The sequence below is a fragment of the Artemia sp. Qi Xiang Cuo genome, chromosome 13 (assembly GCF_049724085.1).
Source record: "Artemia sp. Qi Xiang Cuo chromosome 13, ASM4972408v1, whole genome shotgun sequence".
NCBI lineage: Eukaryota > Metazoa > Arthropoda > Branchiopoda > Anostraca > Artemiidae > Artemia > Artemia sp. Qi Xiang Cuo.
In genome coordinates this window covers 26,515,103-26,531,763 of record NC_142806.1, presented here as the reverse complement: position 1 = coordinate 26,531,763, position 16,661 = coordinate 26,515,103, and the positions used below count along the sequence as shown (strand labels likewise).

The following is a 16,661-nucleotide window of genomic DNA, read 5'->3' as shown; positions in this document are numbered from 1 at the left end:
GTTTTCAAGCTCCTATCTACAAAATTGTGTAATTTTCCATTTTTTGCCAGAATAAAGATCACGGGTGCGTGTTTATTTTTATTTTTTTTCTTCTTTTCCCCAGGGGTGATCGTATCGACCCAGTTGTCCTAGAATATCGTGGGAGGGCTCATTAGAACAGAAATTGAAAGTTTGCCCTTTTTAAGTGACAAAAAAAATGGAGGACAACTAGGCCCCCTCCCACGCTCATTTTTTTCCGAAAGTCACCCGATCAAAATTTTGAGATAGCCATTTTGTTCAGCATGGTCGAAAATATGATAAAAATGTCTTTTAGGATGACTTGATCCCCCAAAGTCCCCAGGGGGAGGGCTGAAAGTTATGAACTTTACTCAATGTTAAAATATAGTATTGGTTATTGGGAAGTATACAGTCTTTTTCAGAGGAGATTTTTTCTGGTAGGTGGGGGAAGGAGAGGGTCGGGGGCTATATGGAAGGATCTTTCCATGAAGGAAGTTTTCATGGGGGAAGGGAAATTGCCATGAAGGGGGCGCCGGACTTGCCAGCATTATTTATTGGTTATTGGGAAGTATACAACCATTTTCAGGAAGGATTTTTTCTGGAGGGGGGGGCTAGAGGAGGGGATTACTCTGGAGAATATTTCCGTGGAGGATGTTTCTTTGGGTTAAGGGACATTTCTATGAAGGGGGCGCCGGATTTCCAAGCATTATTTAAGAAACGATCAGAAGTTACATAAAAAAAAAAAAGTTTTTTCAACTGAAATGTAAGAAGGAATATTAGAACTTAAAACGAAGAGCAATTATAACTTATGTGAGGGGGTTCTCCCCCAAGTCAATACGTCGCGCTTTACGCTACAGTTTTTTTAGTGCTTTCAAAAGAGCTATCTAATCTAATTAAACGGCCTTTGTGATTCTGGGGTTTATGAATAAAATTTTTTTTTAACTTTCATCGTAAAGAGCGTGGTATTGACTAAGGGGAGAACCCCTTCATATAAGTAATAACATATACGTAATAAAAAAAAACAATAAAAAACAAGCGATACGGGTGAATAGTAATCGAAACTTTTAAAAACGAAATTTTGATGTCAATAAATGTATCAAAAGAATGTGTTTATAATGCTGATCCTAAATATATAAATTTTATTAAGTTTAGTATTACTCATCAAAGGCTACGAGCCTGAGAAAATTTACTTGATTTTTTAAAGAGGGGGGAAACATCCCCTACAAGTGAGGGAACTACAGATGATCATCTAACATGATTCAAGCATCCACAGAAACAGATGTTTTCTTTAGTATGCCTTCACCTTTATTGGACTATATGGCTCATTTTTCGTTTTTTAATAGGTAATTTTCAATTCACTTGAGAAAATAGGCTTCTACTTTGCCCCCCCCCCCCCCAGGATTTCGACAAATCACGCCCCAGCTCAAAAAAGTAGGAAATAATACATGTTTTTCTTTGAAATCACACAGTTGTTTATTGCTTTTAAATACACATTTCTTATGTTAAAAACTAACAAAATATTTGAATATGAAATAAATAGTTTAGTGTGAGGGGTGGCACTTTTTTTTGTCATCAACAAGTTTTTTAATGTTAGGTTCTTACAGAGCTAAAGTTGTTGGCTTTGTGTCAAAATTCTATGAAAACAACGGGTGAAACACAAGGACCACTGTATTTCAATGAAAAGCTTTTTTTAAAGCAATAACAAACTTTAGTATAACGAGCGAGGAGCTAAGGAGGGGCCCCTTACAAATGAAAAAATTCTGTTCCTTTTAAGGAACAGAATTGGTTACTGAGAATGTCACCTGGAATCATCTACAAGGAGGACACGGATTATTATAACAATTGGAAAGCTGCGTCATTACGATGCATGTTTATTTATGTTTTCTTCGTAACCGCATAAAGTCAAATTTCCATACCCTCAAATGCACACGAACTAGGAAAATTTCCAAACCCTTCATCGACAAAGATGACCATGGTCTAACAGCCAAATGTTACTTTTAAGTCTCTAAATTGCCTCAGACTTTCAATCCGAATCAGACATCCAATCTCAGACTTTCAGCTTTTATATTAGAACTGAAGTTGTTAAGCCCACGAAACCTTTTAAACAGTATTTTTCATGAAAGAGCTCAAAAGCTGCATTATAATCCTATCGAACCTAGTTGGTACTATATAGCTATCTGTTGCTTTTTGCAACAAGACTTTAACACATTCGCTTCCCCTCCATATTCATTTGAAAGATCATTCTAATATATTTTCCGAACTCGAATTTGAAAAACGCATATATGGGGTTTCTGGCATCCTTCCCATTTTTTCAAAAAGGAGGTGGACTATACGCAGGGCAATTAGCGTTTTAAACCAATAAGACAAAGATTACAAATTAATGTCCAAGACAACCACTCATGTTTACATAACTAATTACATCCGTTTAACATTAGCACCGTTTAGTTGACAGAATAACAGTTATTTAATACTTGTGAAGCTCCCACCATTATTTTCAAATATCTACTTAGTGTATTTTGATTTGGAACAGCTCCTTACCCCTCCTAAAGAGATATTCCAAAAATCCTAAATATCCTAATATCCTAAAGATATTATTCCACTCCTCGAATATCCTAAAGAGATATTCCACTCCTTACCCCTCCTAAAGAGACGATTGTCTACACGGGAAACTTACCCCTCCCTTACGCTACAGACCAGAATGATTTAATTAACGACATTTAATGAAATACCATATATATATACAATGCTTTCTTTCCGAAAATGTATTTTTCAAGAGTATCAAAATTTCAAACAGAAAGCTCGCTGGACATATTCTAAGTGACCACCGTCCCATCCAAATATGTAATATACATTTGTATTGATAGACCCCACCCCAAAGAGCAATCCTTGCTACGTTATTGCCAGTCAATACTGCATAAAGTCAAGGGACCAATTCAAGTTTTCAAGTGACAGTATACTCCATTTAATTAGGGGGGAGGAGCGAAGCTGAGCCCACTTCTCTAAAATGTGAAACTAATAAGTAATTTTTGATAACACAACAGATAAAGACGATGTTTTCAATAGTTACCCCCTCCAATGAGTCTGTTTTAAATAGAATGTAGTGATGTGTAATTAGAGCAAAGCTAGATATACTGAGAGCAAGTTAAACGAAGCCAAAAACTCTAAAAAAGATTTTACGAGCATTTTTTTTTCAAATTTATAGGTACTGTCCGGAAGTCCGGAAGAATGGAATCCACCCAACAAGTGCATTATGTCCCTTCCCCCATGAAAACTTCCTTCATGGAAAGATCCTCCCACATAACCCCCGACCCCCCCCCCCCACTACCAGGAAAAATCTCCCTGAAAACGTCTGTACTGTATACTTCCCAATAACCAATACTATATGTTAACTTATAGTATTGGACCCTTAGCGTCCAATTCCTTCATAGCATGAATTGCATCTTCTACAAAAACAGATGCATTTATTGTGCTTCTACGCTCTTTCAAAGTGGTTCCATCTTTATCTAATTGATCTCGTATAAATCTTACGGCTTGTGTGACAGATTCCTTGTCAAAAAATCTCACGGCAGTGCTTGCAACCGATTCATGGGGAATATCTTTGAAGTTAAGTGAACGCTGGATGAAATTTAAAAAAGGGCTATATAAATATTTGATCTTCGCCATTTTTCTTTCGCTTATAATCTATCCAAATTAAGTCCAATCGTATTCAATGATGTCACAACAATTAACAATCCAAGTCAATGAAATAATATCATGAATTCGATCACAATACATCTGGCATATCAATTCATTTTTTCTTGTAAACGTGTACTGAGTAGATTCAGTTCTATAATCAAATCAGTTAAAAACCCAAGATCTACAACCTAATCATTGTTTTAAAGTTTGGGTATTTCCTTTCCTTTTATCTCCATGAAGTTACAAATTTCTTTCTTCAAATAACAAAATCGCTGAAGTACTGATCCTCGGCTTAGCCATCTTACCATATTCAAGTCCTGAATGCGTATCTAGTGCTCCCCAGCAATCTCCCATTTACAAATCTATTATTCAATGGAACAAAATACCCTCCAGTGTTGAACTAGCCAGAAGTTTCTGCAAGTTGTATAAAAACGTAACAAAACTTGATAATATAATTACTGAGCAAAGAAAAAAACTGGTGCATTCCTGTTGACATTCGTCAACAGGTGACATTGGTGACAGTGGAAAGAGGCCAAAAGGAAGGATTTCAAAAAGATTTGAACTTAATGGAAGGGAGGAAGGAGTGAAGCTTTGAATAGATTAAGATAGAGGAGAGTGTGCTGCTTTGTTGGCTCAGGCAGCTTAGTGCTGCAGTGATCCGTTAGCAGTAGTAATAATGGATTTACAAAAAAAAAATATATAGTTATGATTTTTTTTTTTTACTTTTTCTTTTCTTCCCCACTTTATCATCTTCTTTTTAACGAATGTGTAATTTACTCAAACGTATGTGTATATAGATTTCTGAATCAAAAGAACTCCTTTACATTGAAAAACGGGCTGAATTAATCGAGACAAAAAATTGAAAATTATGCAGAGTAGTTTCCACCAATTTTGTAATAATTTTCAGAGCAGTAGAACCATGAGAATAGGTACGGGTCATAAAAGTATGCACGATATAGAAGATCTTATCTGATGAAGGAATAAAGGAAAAAAGAGAGAAACAGGAAAAGACAAGAAGTAAATAGAAAAAAAAGCAAAAAAAAAGCAAAGTAAATCGGGGAAATACCTTAAATAGAATGACAACCTGGAGTGGGCTTAACACCAAATTCACTCGCGAGATAAAAGAAACTTCTTTGCCCGTGATTAGGTGACATTCCTGTGGAGGGAATCATCTAAATCACACCGTCAGATTCAGCGTATCAGAAAACCCTGTTACATAGGTTTCAAGCTCATATCTGCAAAAATCTGCAACTTTGTATTTTTTGCCAGAAGAAAAATATACGAATATAGAAGTTAGTTACGTAAGTTAATTTGTAAAGACATCCATTTAGCAAAAGAAAAGTAAAATTTTTATGCAAATAAAAGCTGCATTAACTAAAAAACAATCAGAAATTAAATTAAAAAAAACTACTTTTTAAACTGAAAGTAAGGAGCGACATTAAAACTTAAAACGAACAGAAAATATTCCGTATATGAAAGGGCTGTCCCCTCCTCAACGCCTCGCTCTTTACGCTAAAGTTTTTTATTGTTTTAAAAAATAGAGTTGTGAGAAAGTCAAACTTTTTATTGTTTTAAAAAATAAAGATGTGAGACAGAGTCAAACTTTAGCTTAAAGAGAGAGGCGTTGAGGAGGGGACAGCCCCTTTCATATACGGAATAATTTCTGTTCGTTTTAAGTTTTAATGTCGCTCCTTACTTTCAGTTTAAAAGCTTGTTTTTTTATTTAATTGAAACACAGGAGCGGTTGAATTGGAATAGGAAGTTTTTTAAAGTGCTAACAGCTTTATCGTAGAGAATAATGTATTGAAGAGGGGTAACCCTTCATATACGGAAAAAAATCAGCCGAAATTAATATGCAAATCTTGTTTTAATTTTTCATGTACGGTGAGCCAAATTCGAACATGCATTAGTTGAAAAATGTTCAGAAATTAAATTAAAAAAAAAAAAAATTTAACTGAAAGCAAGAAGCGAAATTAAAGCTTCAAACGAACAGAAATTATTCCGTATATAAACGGGGCTGTTCCCTCTTTCACGCCTCGCTCTGTACGCTAAAGTTCTTATTGTTTTAGAAAGTGGAGTTGTTACAAAGAGTCTAACTTTAGCGTAAAGAGCGAGGCGTTGAGGAGGGTACAGCCCCTTTCATATACGGAATAATTTTTGTTCGTTTTAAGTTTCAATGTCGCTCCTTACTTTCAGTTAAAAAACTTGTCTTTTTATTTAATATTAATTACAAAAAACGACGGCAGATGTACTTTGTGTTTGTGATTAAGAGGATGATGCCGAGAAGACCCAAAAATATAGGGTGTCGACCAGAAAATACCATCCAAGTTTGACAAAACCAGGGGCACCATTTGACACAAATATAGGCAGGAAGAGGGCGAAGATTTTTTTCCAGTTCTCTAGAAGGAAGACACAAATAATGCACTTTGTTTTTTTCTGAAATGAAGACGCAATAAAGGTATTTTTGAAAATATAGAGGGCAATCTTTCAATTTCTATTTTTTAAATTAAATTACCAGCCAACGTTATTTTTCAGAATATAGGAGGGAAACGCCATCCTTCGCTATTGGCGCTTCTGAACAAAACATTTCCGCAAAGCTGTTGAAGGCCGTCAGCATGAATGAATTTATTTAGCAATTAACTCACAAAATGAGTATTTCACTAAAATAAATCATTTGTAAACTACAAACACAAACAAAATGAAAAATAAGGGATAAAAAAACGGAATATACTTTATATGAATAAAATTGTTTTACCTGATAATACTTAAATCAAAAGGTAAATCATGATAATAAAATTCAATTTTAAAATTGGGAATTGGTAATTAGTAATTGGAATTAAAGAAATTAGAATTTAAATTGAGAACTGAAAAACTCCAAAGAAATTGGCTGGCATACGTATGTTAAGCTAGTATTCCTAACTTAGATCCTAAAATTCAAGTACCCCTCCTAGCTGTAAGATTTAACTATCATACAGACCTACAATCGGAAAGCAATTTTTGTCCAACTAGAATGGGAAGACTTACGCTACAACCCGGTTCGTACTGTAATATTAAGGTGTATTTTCATTTTAATGTTTTCGTTAAAACCGTTACCGTTACTAAGGAAGGGTCGTCCAATTTTAGTTTGGTGTTTTTATTTTACGGTTTGGTTTTTATATTTTTGTCAGTTTTATTCTGCACTGAGGACGGTCAAGCGGAGATCTAGACCGAAATATTTGCATAATTTTTCAATTTTTTCACTGGCTGTTAATTGTCCTCGTTTTCTTCCTTTCTTCGTGATTTATGTTTCATAATGTTTTCGTTATATAACACCCTCATCAATTTTAAATGTTTCCCATCTTTTTTTTATCTGTATTGAAAAATACTTTCTTTTGCAGGTATCTAGACACAAACGTGTGCATAAGAGGTTCACGCTCGAGGAATTATTACGGCTCCGTACTTCGGATGTTCCCTAATAAGTTCACACATTTTCCATAATATGCTTGTAATTAGTTTTTTTTAAACTGTATCCCACTTAAAATCTTATTCCCCCGAAATGGATTCTTCGCATGTCATTGTTTGGATATACGACCCCATGTCCCGTGTTCCTGTCATCTAGTTTCTTAGAAATTTTCACATAAATATTCCATGCATAAAAAAAGAAAAAAAAAATCTTTGTACAGTTATTGAATTTATTAGGGAGGAAGCAAGTTCTGCATTTTTATTAAATTGACTAACGTGTGTCAAATATTACTGTATCGTTTAATGATGCAAAAGATCCTTTGATTACTTATTGATTGGTCAACAGAATTAAAAAACGATACGTTAGCTTGGAATAGAATATATAGGGTAGATAACTATGGGTTAGACTTATCCAGTTGCGTCAATTCACGAAAATTAAGGTGGGAGTACTTTTCAATATCTAGGGGTAGCGAATTTACCATTTCAATTTTTTCAATGATTAACTAAAAAAAAACAAGTTTTTTAACTGAAAGTAAGGAGCGACATTAAAACTTAAAACGAACAGAAATTATTCCGTATGTGAAAGGGGCTGTCCCCTCCTCAACGCCTCGCTCTTTACACTAAAGTTTTCTATTGTTTTAAAAAATAAAGTTGTGAAACAAAGTCAAACTTTAGCGTAAAGAGCAAGGCGTTGAGGAGGGGACAGTCCCTTTCATATACGGAATAATTTCTGTTCGTTTTAAGTTTTAATGTTACTCCTTACTTTCAGTTAAAAAAAAACTTGTTTTTTTTAGTTAATTTCTGAACGTTTTTGAATTAATGCAGCTTTGATTCTGGCTCACCGTACATGAATAGTTAACACGAAATTCGCATATTAATTTTCCGTTTTTTGGCTAGTTGGCTTTCTCGAAATTTTGTTCTGACTTAACTTACGAATAAACTTACGTAACAAATTTCTATATTCGTATTTTTGTATTGCGTATATTAGCGAGCTTGCTCCCTAGTCAATACCTCGCTCTTTGCGCAAAAGTTCGAATTTTGTTCGAATCACAAACCCCTGAACTTTAGCGTAAACTTTACTAAAAAACTTTAGCTTAAAGAGTATGGCATTAACTAGGTGGAGAGCCCCCTCAAATCCCTAATAATTTCTGTTCGTTTTCAGTTTTAATGTTGTTCCTTACTTTCAGTTGATAAAAATTGCTTTTTTTATTGAATTTCTGTTCGTTTTTAGATAATGCTGGGAAATCTGATGCCCCCTGCATAGAAATGTTCCTTCCCCTCAGAACATCTCTTCTGTTGAAAGGTGCTCCCCCGTCAACCTGACTCCAAACCCGAAACCCCACTAGAAAAAAATTCCTCCTGAAAACACCAGTCCTGTATACTTCCCAATAACCAATACTATATGTAAACAATGGGCAAAGTTTATAACTTGCAGCCCTTCCCCCGGTAACAGTGAGAGATTAAGTCATCCTCAAAGATATATTAATTAGATTTTCAACTATGCTGAACAAAATGGCTATCTCAAAATTTTGATTGGTTGACTTCGGGAAATAATGAGCATGGGAGGGGGCCAAGTTGCCCTCCAATTTTTTTGGTCACTTAATAAGGACACTAGAACTTTTGATTTCTGTTCGAATGAGCCCTCTCACGATATTCTAGTACTACTGGTTCGATACGATCACCCCTGGAAAAAAAAACAAAAAACAAACAAACAAATAAACACGCATCAAAATAAAAAATTCCACATTTTTGCAAATAAGAACTTGAAACCTCTATAGTAGGGTTCTCTGATACGCTGAATCTGATGGTGTGATTCTCGTTAAAGTTCTATGAATTTTGGGGATTGTTAACTTTTGATGGTTAAGACTAAACTTGATGAAACTTATATATTTGAATTCAGCATAAAAATTTGATTCTTCTGATGTATCCGTTGGCATCAAAATTCCGTTTTTTAGAGTTTCGGTTACTGTTGAGCCGGGTCGCGTGTCTTTTTCAAAATCTGCAGGGGGAAAATCTATTGTGCACGAGTCCTCATTCCTAGCTCCTGAGATTGACACCACTGAGCTAATCAAACAGTTCGTGGTAACTAACTGATGTACCAATAGATAAATCAGAAGAATCAGATTTTTATGAGAGAATCAAATATATAAGTTTCATCAAGTTTAGTCTTACCCATCAAAAGTTACGCGCCTGAGAAAATTTGCCTTATTTTCGAAAAAATGGGGAAACCACCCTAAAATTCATAGAACTCTAATGAAAATCACACCATCATATTCAGCGTATCAGAGAACCCTACTATAGAGGTTTCAAGCTCCTATCTGCAAACATGTAGAATTTTGTATTTTTTGCCAGAATATCACGGATGCGTGTTAATTTTTATTTATTTTTTTTCCCAGGGGTGATTGTATCGATCCAGTAGTCCTAGAATATCGTGAAAGGGCTCATTCGAACGGAAATTAAAAGTTCTAGTTGCCTTTTAAGTGACCAAAAAAATTGGAGGGCAGCTTGGCCCCCTCCCACGCTCATTGTTTTCCCGAAGTCACCCAATCAAAATTTTGAGATAGTCATTTTGTTCAGCATAGTCGAAAATCTAATTAATATGTCTTTGAGAATGACTTAATCCGCCACAGTTCCCGGGGAAGGGCTGCAAGTTATATACTTTGCCCATTGTTTACATATAGTATTGGTTATTGGGAAGTAGCCTATACAGGTGTTTTCAGGAGGATTTTTTTTCTAGTGGGGTTTTGGGGTTGGAGTAGGGATTGCGGGGGAGGATCTTTCCATGGGGGATATTTCCTTGGGGGAAGGAACATTTCCATGAAGGGGGCGCCAGATTTCGCAGCATTATTTAAAAACGATCAGAAATTAAAGAAAAAAACAATTTTTTTTTCAACTGAAAATAAGGAGCAACATTAAAACTTAAAACGAACAGAAATTATTACGTATATGAGAGGTTTGCCCCTAGTCAATACCTCGCTCTTTACGCTAAAGTTTTTTAGTAAAGTTTACGCTAAAGTTCAGGGGTTTGTGATTCGAATAAAATTCGAACTTTAGCGTAAAGAGCGAGGTATTGACTAGGGAGCGAACTCGATAATATACGTCATACAAAAATACGACTAGAGAAATTCGTTACGTAAGTTTATTCGTAAATTATGTCAGAACAAAATTTCGAGAAAGCTAAGTAGCCAAAAAAAGGAAAATTAATATGCGAATTTCGTTTTAATTATTCAAGTATGGTGAGCCAAAATCAAAGCTGCATTAATTCAAAAACGTTCAGAATTTAACTAAAAAAAACAAGTTTTTTCACTGAAAGTAAGGAGCGACATTAAAACTTAAAACGAACAGAAATTATTCTGTACATAAAAGAGGCTGTCCCCTCCTCACGCCTCGCTCTTTACGCTAAAGTTTGACTTTGTTTCACAACTTTATTTTTTAAAACAACAAAAAAATTTAGCGTAAAGAGCGAGGCGTTGAGGAGGGGACGGCCCCTTTCATATACAGAAGAATTTCTGTTCGTTTTAAGTTTTAATGTCGCTCCTTACTTTCAGTTAAAGCAACTTGTTTTTTTAGTTAATCACCCTATAAGGATTACATTTCTTCAACCGAACTTTTGTAAATGTTTAAAAAAAATAAAACGTACAGGTGTCTTATAAATGGTACAAGATTAGTATGGATAATGAAAAAGAAAAAAAGAAAATAAACAACAGACAAACACAGAAAAAAACAAAAAGGAGAAACCAAAGAGCTCCCCAGACCTTCTGCAACAACATGAAAAAAGAGGCAAACATTGTTTAATAATTAATATTTTGAGTTTATTTGCTTTGTAACCTCTTTAAATGTCTTTGCTATATGGTTGCTTAACTTCGAAAAGTCGTATGTTTTCCTTTTTCCAGGGAAAAAGTTAGCTGATCGCTTTCAATTGTTAGTATTACATTTATGTAATTTTGTTTCTTGAAGAAATCATACACGACTAGCAAAATGACAAAAATATATTTTGGTGACTCAATGACAAATGACTAAGACATAGCTCTATGACAACAATATATTGACAAAAACATATTGTAAACCATCTCAGGACTTCAGAACCTCTTTTTTAGATCAAAGTGCACCTGTTTTTGTAGCGCATTTTGTCAAATATTTCATCACTATAGTGTGAATTAAGTAAATTTTAAATTAAATTTTTACCTTAAATTTAGTGAAAATTAATTAATTTAATTTAGTAAAAATTTAGTTTTTACTAAATTTAGTAAAATATATAAATTTAGTAAAATACGTTAAATTTAGTAAAAATTAATTTTAATTATTTTGTATTTTTTTTTTAATTTTTACATTAAAATTTAAAATGAACAGAAATTTAGCCGTATTTTGGGGGAGCTACTTCCTCTTCTGTACCTCGCTCTTCATGCTGAAGTTTCTTAGTACTTTAGTTCTTGTACTCCCTTGTGTTTCAGGAGCTATTCTTAAAGAATTGGGACAAAAACTCAAACTCCCCCCCCCCCCAAAAAAAAACGTTAGATAATTTTCCCCTTAGATCCCTCAAGAGGCTGGAATATTCTTTAGACTTTACTTAAAATTAAATAGATTGGTTAATTTGAAGTTTCCGTAGCCCAATTGTATTTTCTGTACACTTGAAGAGAATGGACTTAAAACGAAGATTAAATTAAAAAAAAAGCTTTTTCAACTGAAAGTAAGAAGAGATATTAAAATTTAAAACGAACAACAACTATTACGTATTTGAGGGGGGGTCTTCCCTCGTCAATATCTCGCTCTTTACGCTACAGTTTGAATTTTGCCCCAATTCTTTAAGAATGACGCCTGAATCACAAAGGCAGTTTAATTAGAACAAATAGCTCTTTTAAAAGTACTAAACAAAAATTTAGAGTAAAGAGCGAGATATGAGAGGGACACACTCCCCCCCTCATATGCATAATAATATCTGTTCGTTTTTAATTTTAACGTTTCTCCTTACTTTCAGTTGAAAAACTTGTTGTTTTTTTATTTAATTTCTGATTGTTTTTTTAAATAATGCTGGGAAATCCGGCTCCCCTCCATGGAAAATTCTCTTCCCCCATTAAAAATTTCTCCATGGAAACATCCTCCCACGTAACCTCGCCCTCCTGACCCCCCCAACAAGAAAAACCCTTCTTTAACACGACTGTATACTTCCCAATAACCAATACCATATGTAAACAATGGGCAAAGTTCATAACTTCCAGCCCTTCCCCCGGGGACTGTGAGAGGTTAAGTCAATCTCAAAAACATAGCTATTAGATTTTTCGATTTGTTTAACAAAATTACTATCTCAAAATTTTGATCAGGGGACATTGAGGAAAAATAAGCGTGGAAGGGGGGGGGATAGTTGCCCTCCAATATTTATTGTCACTTAAAAAGGGCGCTAGAACTTTTGATTTCAATCAAATGAGCCCTCTCACAATCTTCTATGATCTCTGGTTCGACATGATCGCCCATGGAAAAAAGCTACACGTTTCCGTTTCCGTGATGTTTCTGCTGGCAAAATTCCAGATTTTTGTGCATAAGAGCTTAAAACCACTACAGTAGGGTTTTTCGGTATGCTGAATCTGATGTAGTGATTTTTATCAAGATCACTTGATTTTTTGGGGGTGTTTTCCCCCTTTTCCAAAAATTGGGCAAATTTTCTCGGGCTCGTAACTTTTAATGGGTAGGCCTACCATTAAATTTGATCAAAATATGAATACATATTTTGCACAAGCATTAAAATTCGATTCTTTCGATGTATCTATTGTTATCAAGACTATTTCTTAGAGGTTCGATGACTATTGAGCCGCATCGCTCCTTACTCACGGTTCGTTACTACAAACTTTTTGACAACATTTGTGAAAACATGGTCTTTCTGAAACAATAAAACAAAATGAAGCTTTATAATATCCAATATTGAAAAGTTTACCAAAATAAATATGACAGTGCCACATCTTAAACCCTCCGAAAGACAATAGGGTTATTTTTATTTTATTGAATTTGCATTTTACATGAACAGCCTAGTTAAAAAATTAATTTACCTGATTGATTTTTAGTATATTTGAAAGGGATGGATTAAAAGAAAGAGACCCCTTATGGAAATTGATAACATATTTAATTAGATTGACTGTATGTGATATTTATCATGGATTAGATGGATACAACCAAATGGACTGTTGCATATAGAAAAAAGAAAAACTGTTTAACTAAAAACCAATTTTGTTTTCAGCAAAGCCTTCATAATACTCTAGCTAGACTTTTTGGAAAAGTCTGAGGAGCGGTAACCCGACCTTTGTTTGTGATAATTTATGTTCATTTTAATATAGATTCAGTTTCATTTTAATTTCTGTTTATTTTAGGTTTGATATTTTTATTCATAATAATTTATAATCAGTTTAGGTTCGACATTTCATTTAAGTAAATTTCTCTTCGATTGAAGTTTCATGTTCGCTTCGTACATTTCACTGAAAACTTTCTTATTGTGTTTTTTTTTTAAATTTAATGACTCTGCGTTTTTAATTGGGATACTTTCATTTATGTAGGACTAGTAGTAATCTTGATTAATAAGATTTATCAGTATTAACAGTTAGTACTAATTAAGAGCACAAACGCAGAAGCAGTCGTCGTGATAAGGGTAGTCGCAGAATGGTTTTCGAGATCTATACTGCTGTATTATCCTTTGACTTGTAATCAACGATATCATGGACCATCAACTACGATCTAAAGTGGGAATTAAATGCAGTTTCTAAAATATATACAAAGCATGTTTTGATTTAGTACTTGTACTTCTAAATATTAATATTTGCTTCAGATCGGTAATTAAATAGCAACAAACCCTAAAATACTGATATTGTTGGAAATCAATCACGATGTAGGAAATTTATACTTGGTATGTTTGGATTTGGGACTTTTACACTGCAATCTTAATAACTTTTAATAATTAACACTTAATAATTTAAGAACATTTGTACACAACATTTAGAACACTGTCAAGAACATTTGTTAAGAACATTTAAGAACATTTGTTAGATCTTAGCAAAACTTGATGGGAAGCAAGATCAGATCCTAGTGAAAATTGGTGGGAGGTAAATTAGTGTACTAGTTGTGCTGTTTGACGTCTGGACGAAATCCCATCTACAGCTTCGACGCATTCTTACAGAGGGGAGGAAGCTCCTGAATTCTTATCATCATGAAAACTGCCAGAATAGATAGGTAAGCTTCTTTGTTAAAACCAGACCACCAGCTGCTAAATTTGGTACTTATTTAGTAGCCGGGCAACACGCGAGAAGAACCGCATATAGAATCTCAAATATCCTATTGAAAAACAGTTTTCCGCTGCCTAGTGAGGTATTGCTTACTCAGTGAAAAATATTTAAACTTTAGTTTTTTTGGGATTAAAGGGGCAAAAAAGGTACCTAGGTTAGGTTATGTATTTAATATATGCTATGCTTTGTCCCCCTCCCCCTAATGGACAAATATACAGCTCAAATTTGTTTTTAAACTATTATATTTTTATCATAAATATGTCTTACGTCATTAGCATTAACAAACTTCATTTCTCGCGTGTTGCCCGACTACTAAATAAGTACCCTAAATTTTATGATGAATTTGAGAAACAATCAAAATTTATCCATAGTTCACACTTCTTGCAAATTCGGGCGTTGATATATTTTTCGTAAAAATTCAATTTTGATTGTATAGAAAAGATCCATATTTTGTTTCGTCAAAAAAGCTGCTTCCTATTGATAACTGCATTTTATAGTCCACTGATTTGAAGACACAACCAGAATTTTCCCATTGCTCAGGTATTTCTTTATTCTATTTTTATTCTTTTTGCCAAATCCTGGTAAAATTAACTTTTTTTTAATGGATAAAGATCTTAAATGTGGTTTCACGGTTAGAGCTGTTTTCCATAAATAACACCTGAGGGCAAAGTTTTCAACTCAAGACACTTCGTTTGTGCTTTGAATTGTACTCGAGTTATCTTCGACTTGGACCTCGACGAAATGTGCTTCGAATTGTATTCAAATTATATTCGAACATGCAATAAGAACTTTCCTGTCCGTCTAGCTTTCTGTGCAATAGTTGTTTTTTGTTTTTGTGATATTTGGTTGTAATGTGTTTTTCCCAAAAACACATTTCAATTGTTTAGAAAAATTCTCATATAAGGTTCGCTATAAATTCAAAATTATAATCAAAATTTTTCTTAGCACCCATAATTCTTGGTAAGGATTTTCAAAACTTTTTCGATTGAATTATCGTTACTTAACGCATGAAAAAAAAGAAAAAAATAAACTTCCAAAAATGATGGTGTAAATACTGTAAATGATTAAAATTCCAGCTGTGTTTTCGAATTCAGCGAAGTTGACTAGAATAACATATTTTATTCCTTGAGCTAAATAATTGTTATTGTTATTTGGGTAGCATATTTAGGCAGCCTATAAGTATTTTGGATTAAAAATAAAAATAAAATTTTGACAGTTTTCTTTATAAACATCCTAACTTATACTAACCTGCTTAATCAAAAAAACAAGTTTTTTTTCAAGCGCCCATATTTTTTTATTATTGCTTATTTTTAAAAAACAGTTTGATTAAATCTTTGAAATTAATATACAAAATCCATTAAAATACTTTCTTAAAGGAAAGAAAAACGAGAAAATCTAAAGACGTAGAATTTGCAATTTGTTTTTTTTAATTCTTTAGTCTTACTCAAGAATTACTTTGGACACGCATATATCACTAATTACTTATAAATTGCTCTTCTTACTTAATTAATAAGCTCAAATATGAAAGCACCTCTCTTTAGAACAGAAAATAACAGAGTGTTTTGAAAAATCAAAATTAATATAACCAGTCGATCTTTCATTTTTCTTTATTCATTTTTGAATTTACAATTCTATCTTCAACTTACTCTCTGAATTAATGCATTGAATTGGTTTTCCACAGTCGACAGATTCCACGAAATTGCATTTGTGGGAATTATAAACATCGACTATACCTAGGCGTTTTTTTTTAATCGTACCTTTTCTCCTGTCGGTAGCATTATGCATTCCTTGTTTTCTTTCCTCAACTTCCTTCTTTCTCTCATATTCTTACTTTCTTCTTTCTTTTCAATTATAAAGTACACCTTTGCGTCACCTTGACATGTACCACCAGAGGCATAGCTCCAGCATTTTTATTGGGGGCGGGGGAGGGCGAGATAGGTCTACATCTGGAGAGTCAAGGGGCATGGGCTATACAGTAATTTTGCTTTCTTAAAATTATGAGGGGTGCAACTGCCCCCATGCCTCCCCCCCCCCCAAAACGACACCACTGTGTACCACAAAACTTTACCATATCAAAAAATCTTCACTTTTGAGCAGTTAATACTTAACAGCTTAACCGATTTAATTTTGGGGCATTCTGAAACCAATCATCCTAGCATAATGTTAATCTAGCTGTTTTTCCGGATGCTCTTCCGTCGCAGGGTGCCTCCTCCACGGTCACACACAAATTGCCAAATTCATCAAAAGATTTCTTCTCTAAAGTTGCTCTGTTTACTTTATATTTAC

General features: G+C 33.9%; 1 long non-coding RNA gene across 1 annotated transcript in view; it reads right to left on the bottom strand.

Annotated features, from left to right (window-relative positions):
• The window catches only part of LOC148945125 (uncharacterized), a 210,738-nt gene that overhangs the window by 87,939 nt on the left and 106,138 nt on the right, over positions 1–16,661 (bottom strand). The gene's annotated exons all lie outside the window — the stretch shown is intronic.